The 6,000-nt window shown below is 38.4% G+C and overlaps 1 long non-coding RNA gene and 1 pseudogene across 1 annotated transcript in view; both read left to right on the top strand.

The window, feature by feature from the left end:
- LOC110054697 (uncharacterized) overlaps positions 1-1,992 on the top strand; it is a 2,707-nt pseudogene extending 715 nt beyond the window's left edge.
- A 2,097-nt stretch (positions 1,993-4,089) lies between these two features.
- Positions 4,090-6,000, top strand: part of LOC149105204 (uncharacterized) — a 182,747-nt gene continuing 180,836 nt past the window's right edge. Inside the window, exon 1 of the long non-coding RNA XR_016201342.1 lies at positions 4,090-4,286. This is a non-coding gene — a long non-coding RNA (uncharacterized LOC149105204). The remainder of the gene's footprint in view (positions 4,287-6,000) is intronic.

The following is a 6,000-nucleotide window of genomic DNA, read 5'->3' as shown; positions in this document are numbered from 1 at the left end:
GTAACAAACTACGAGGGACGAAATCTGCTTCCACAAAGCTGAAAAGACAATTAAAGGAAAATGATGAAAATGTAAAGAAACCTAGGTATTCCCTTGTGGATACATTTTCTCATGCCAAAAATGGAACAAATCATAGAACAGTCATGTTTATAGCCTGCATGAGATATTTACAGCATGCATGTTTGCTTTCTAGCCAAAAGACACCCATTGCATTACATCTAATTTTCAGTATTTTATTCAACTGTAGCCCCCCAACAAATGTTGTTGTCTCACCATCCACACTGGCAGACTGGAATATCCTATTAGGGGAGGCCGATAAACTGATATTATGCAAAAGATTTGCAAGTAGCCAATATCATTTCCATGTATGGAGTGATGACTCCAACAAAGGTCGCGAAGAGCAGCACATTGTAGGTGTCCACACGTGGTGCCCAGAGATCAATAAACCCAGCGCACATGTCCTTGGTAACAGTTTGACAGCGAGTGGGTCAGGAAAACACCAGTCTGATGTAGAATATCATGTTGTTCATGATGAATATGGCATAACTAATGTTTCAGGGTTGGTTGGGGATAATGCCTCAACACAGAAGGGGAAGGCTAATTGTTTAATAGCAAATAATTCAAGGGTTTTTGAAAAGGACATGTTCTTTGTTGGATGTTACCCCCACTTCCTGAACATTATGTTAAGAAGGATGTGCCAAGCTGGGTTTGGGGCCAAGGGTGACATGAATAACAACCATGTATTGCAACTACTTTATAAGGTATCTTGGCTTCATCATGAATGCCCAGGTCAGTACAAATCAATGTATGTATCACTAGGAATCTTAAGTAAAGAGCCACCCCGTCCCCAGTCCTTTATTGACACGAGATGAGACACTTCAATGGCACTTGAAGTACGGTAAAGCCTGTCTACAACTTGGAGAGAGTGTCCTGGAAAGAATGCCAAAGTCAGACAGCCACTACACAGTGTGGCAAAATGTTATCAAGTTGAGCTCCTGTCCAATAATTCAAGTGGAAATTACGTTTTTGTACAAGTTTCTTGACAAGTTTCTTGTTCCATCTCTCAATGCATCACAAGCAACAGATCAAGAACTTGGCTTCTCAAGTGGATACCTGGCACGATTATGGCTGGCAACTGTCCTTAAACATCACGAAACATTAAGTAAAATGTTGATGTCTCCATCAGCATCTTTTCCTTTAACTGAGCAGCAGGTGAAGATGTCACTGAAGGATCCTGCAGCCATCAACCACTTTCGTCAGGAAGTGCAGAGGCCAATGTTGCAAGAAGCACTTAAAGTTGTTAAAGACCATGGATCAGAGTGGTTGTCCTTCCCCAAGTTATTTGGAATTGGAGCTGATCCAAGATACCAAAGTTCTTTCTGGTATTCTGTTTTGAAGGCTCTTGAAATTCCTGTCATGCTGCCAACTGAAAGAGAAAAAGAAAGCAGGTCAGTGCAAAATTTCTATGTCCACGGACAAAACCTTCACACATTGGTTTGTAAGGACAGAACTGGTTTAGTTAAATGGGCAGAAATCTGGAACTTGAAGGAACCAAAACTACTGAATGATATCAAAAGAGTTGCAACATCACCACAGAGTAGTCTCATCAACAAAGAAGCTAACCCCTACCTTTTTGAGTTCTATGCCAAACACATTTTCAGTATTCCTGTGAACAACGTAATTGCTGAAAGGCAGTCTAACCTTTCACAACTTTATCTTCAAAACAACATGTCAGAGCTGTCAAAACAAGCCTCGATAACATTTGTTGAGAACATACTTCACAGTGGAAAAAACAACAACTGCACCACTGAAGCAGCAAGAGAAGTACATGAAGAGAGAATGAAGGCATATGCAAACATGCTGACCTCAGACCTTTTTCAAGAGGCAAGAAAGAAGTTAAATACGATCCGAAAATGTGAAAACCATGGGCCACTGACAGCAAAAGATGTATATCCCAAAGCTAGGGAAGCAAGGAAGATATCCCAAAGCTAGGGAAGCAAGGAAACTAAATAGCAACACATCAAGCATGATCAAGTCCCTCAAAGCTGAAGGCCGCAAACTTGAACTGCAGTGGAAAGCTTCCACCAAAGGCACATCGCAATTGGAAAACCAGAGGTCATTCCGGCCAACTGCCATTACAGAATTCAGAACAGCAGGACAGGTTCCATCTATTATGCAACTTGCAGCTACCGAGGTATGGGGTTATGGACAGGAACTTTCAATACATGACTTACCAAGAGAATGCCAGTTCTTCGTATAAAACGTGCCAAACATTGTACAGTCTTTGAACATTGATCTTCCATCCACTTTGGACATGCATACCACCCAGTTAACGGTGCGAGAAGAATGAAAGTCAAATATGGGGTGGCTCTTTCTAAAAATGTAGTTTCGTAAAAATATTATTTTCAATTGTAACAATTTCATACTAAACAAATGTGCTTCAACTATGTTCTATCTGAGATTCAGATAAAGTAATTAGTCTGTAGGGAGTCTTAGCCATTTGTAAAATACAAATTGTTGCAGTGTAAATAATAGTGATCATAAATATATAGTGATTATAATGTAATGCATGATTACTGTAGAGTTGTACAGTCAGCAGTTTACAGTTAAGGTGAATATAAAAATACTTCTGAGTGATTATAATGCACGATTGCTGTAAAGTTGTACAGTCGGCAGTTTACAATGAATTTGTACATACATAATTGTTTTTCATTATCATTCATATGGGGCAGCTGTTTAAACTAGCATGATAAGTAAGCCGCATAATTTTCACAGTAAAAATGTCAGTATTGGTAATTTTTAACGAAAAGTTTACTTAAAATTACATAAGAGTGTAGCGAGTTTTATAAACCTGCGAGCCAGCGAGCCATGCGAGCCAAAGGGCGAGCCATGCGAGCCATGCGAGCCATGCGAGCCATGCGAGCCATGCGAGTCATGCGAGTCATGCGAGCCCTAGTAAAAATGTTAAGATTTTTTATTTGTTACATTTACATTCACATGAAAACAAGAACAAGAGCAACGGAACAAGGTGAATAAGATCGCAATATTAAATTCTTGCAATATTAAATTCTAAGGGAAGGGACAACCACATGCAGCAGTCAGCCAACCGACAAAGTTTTGGTAACTCTGATTCACTAAAGAGCGAACCTGTTAAAATTACGCGATTCACTCACCATTCTTGACGCCAATACACGGAGTTGTCCTGAAGTACTGCTCTCTTTTTTCTTGAATGATTTTCAACGTGGATATCAATGAATGACAGGTGCCAATGGATACCATTCACTTACCCATTCGAGTAGCGGTGGGGCGGTGGAGCCGTACGTTTCTCTCAGAAAATTTCTTTACTTTAGTCCTGAACCTTAATAAATTTTTGACGCATCGTTTTTATTTTTTGCGGATCCTGGGCGATTTGAATACACAAAATTTTCTCCAAACAACAAAAATATGAAACAAAAAAAAATTCATCACACTCAGGGTAGCCATTACTATGACGCAAGACTTGGCACGATGTGCAGATGTTTAGAGCATTTTTCATATTTGCCGCACCAGCAATAGTTCTGGTAACCGAAGCGAGATTAGGATTTTCTTTTGGGAATATTTCAATTGTAGGCACTTTTGTAGCTAAATTTTTATTTAAAATTAATTTCCCAGGCCCGGAAAGAGAGAGTACTCTAGGAGCGAGGTTGTACCGTTTATACCTGTCCCCGTGGGCGAGCGGTTTATAGCGATAGTTTAGTGATAGTCGGGCGCGAGATCTATGTTTCTTGGCGAAAAGTCGACGACCTCCCAAACCAGTTGAAGAAAAAAAAAATACTCGCATAAATGGCTCGCATGATTCGCATGACTCGCATGAATCGCATGGCTCACACCGTGGCTCGCATGGCTCGCTGGCTCGCTGGCTCGCATATTTAGCAGACCCCTCTCTCTCTCTCCCCTTCTTCTCCAGTTTCCATTCTCTCCTCAACTGATCAACTGAACCAATCACAGCACGCGAATTCTCATGACTGAACGTGACAAAGATCGCTTTATTCATCCTCTTTTGGCGCCCATCTTTGAATTCAGCGTTAACAGTTGATCGCTCTTGCGTTTTAGTAGTCATTTCACTTCCAAAATTATATCAAAATGGTTTTTGCTGTGGTCCTGTGACCAGAAGAAAACAGCGTGAGTGTCATTAACGAGAAACAAGTTATTCTTGGCGAAGATTTGGAGCTAAAAGAAAGTCTTACTGTGGATGTTTCAACGGGGAAAAATTCAAAGGGCAGATTAGCCGTATACAAAATTATTTGGTGAGTAATCAAATTCAAGTAACCTTACATTATACAAAGTAAATTCTTGTATTTAGACAAAAGCTTTTCAATGAACTTTATCATCACGAATCATACACGAGTGGGTCACTCAGTCATGGCATGAAATGAATTCTGGCTAAAGCAAAGTTGGAACAATTTAGGTTGCCCAGAGTGCGTGCCTAAACAATTTGATATGCGAATAACAAGTCGTTTCTCTCGCCACACTTGTTCAAACGAAACAAATATAGCAGTTCTCTCTGATCCCAGTCAAAGTTCTTGACAAAAACTCCAACGAGGCAGCCACAGTGTGCATGAGTTTGATAATATCTCCTGTGTGTTTCAGCCTGACTGTATGGCAATCCGTGTTGATCTTCAATTTTTGTCCATCCGTATATTCTTTTGTGTTTACTCTATTATTTAAATGTTCCTTTAATGTTTTAAGTGTCTTTTTTAATATTTCTAATGTCTAAATTTGGCTAAAAACCGTGATATATATCCTCCAATTCGAGAGTTGTTGATACACTTATAGAAGAAGGAAAACCTTGATTTAATCTACTGTAAGCTCAAGATTTATGTAACATATTTATCAATGGTATACAAGCACCTTCACAATTATCAAGTCTTCTCCTTTAACATTTCAACCAGCTTACAGTCAGGTCTTAATTAGCTCCATGTATTAAACTGTGAGCACATAAATATTTGGATCTCAGTCTTACAGTACCTCATATATATCGCAACGTAATGTATTTTTTAAATTTTGTTTTAGATGTCATACAACAAAGATGAAGATGAAGAGGCTAGCTGTTGACACCCTAATAAGAGGGCAACAAAAGAAGCTGCGGAATCAACAGAAATAACTGAACAGCAGCTAAGTTTGCCCAAACTCAGTCTTTTTGAATTTTATGGAATGTTTCAGTTTTGTTCTTATCATAGATTCCGTACAATCATCAAAATCCAGATTTGTTCCACATAATAACAATAATTTAAGCTAAAATCTTGTGTATGGAAAATTGTTGTATTTGAAAACTAAAAAAGTAAGTAAATTATCTGAAAAAGTTCTCTTTTTATCAAACATGTAAATGTTTGACCTTCATATCTGTTTTTTTTACTTTTGATTCTTGATGTAATGAAAAAGAAACAGGATAATTATTCTTATGTTTAAATTCATGAAAGCCAATGTAATAAACCATTGATTTAACACCTGTTTGATGTGATATCAGTGACTTTATTTGTTATTTTAATGCCGGGCATTTAAATCATCAAAATTTTACCTGGCCTTCAAATGATACAAAATTCCCAGTTTTTCTCAGATTTTTCAAAAAATTCCAACCTATTCTCAAAAAAAATCCTACAAATTCCAAGTTATTCTCAGAAATTCCTAGGAATTTTTGGGAATTTTAAGGAATTTTCAAGGTGAGTATATTTCAGTTGGAATTCCGAGTCCGAATTACCGTGAAAATTCACACGTTAGATTCCTAGGAGTTCCTAGGAATTCTTAGGAATTCCTAGGAATTTTTTCCTAGGAATTCCCAGGAATTCTTAAAGTTATCTCACAAGGGTAATAAGCTGAATGAAAATTTGCTCTGTCGGCATGACAGCGTTTCTTTATGCCCTTGACGGAGGCAGATCTTAGCTGCAAAATGTAAAACACAACAGTGTGGACTATACAAACTAGTACCAGCTTAGTTCGTGCCGCTTGAAAGCAACACGATCA

Source organism: Orbicella faveolata, unplaced genomic scaffold, assembly GCF_042242905.1.
Source record: "Orbicella faveolata isolate gen_17 unplaced genomic scaffold, um_ofav_v1 contig_34, whole genome shotgun sequence".
NCBI lineage: Eukaryota > Metazoa > Cnidaria > Anthozoa > Scleractinia > Merulinidae > Orbicella > Orbicella faveolata.
The sequence above is the reverse complement of the archived record's forward strand: the minus strand, read 5'-3'. Positions and strand labels throughout refer to the sequence as shown.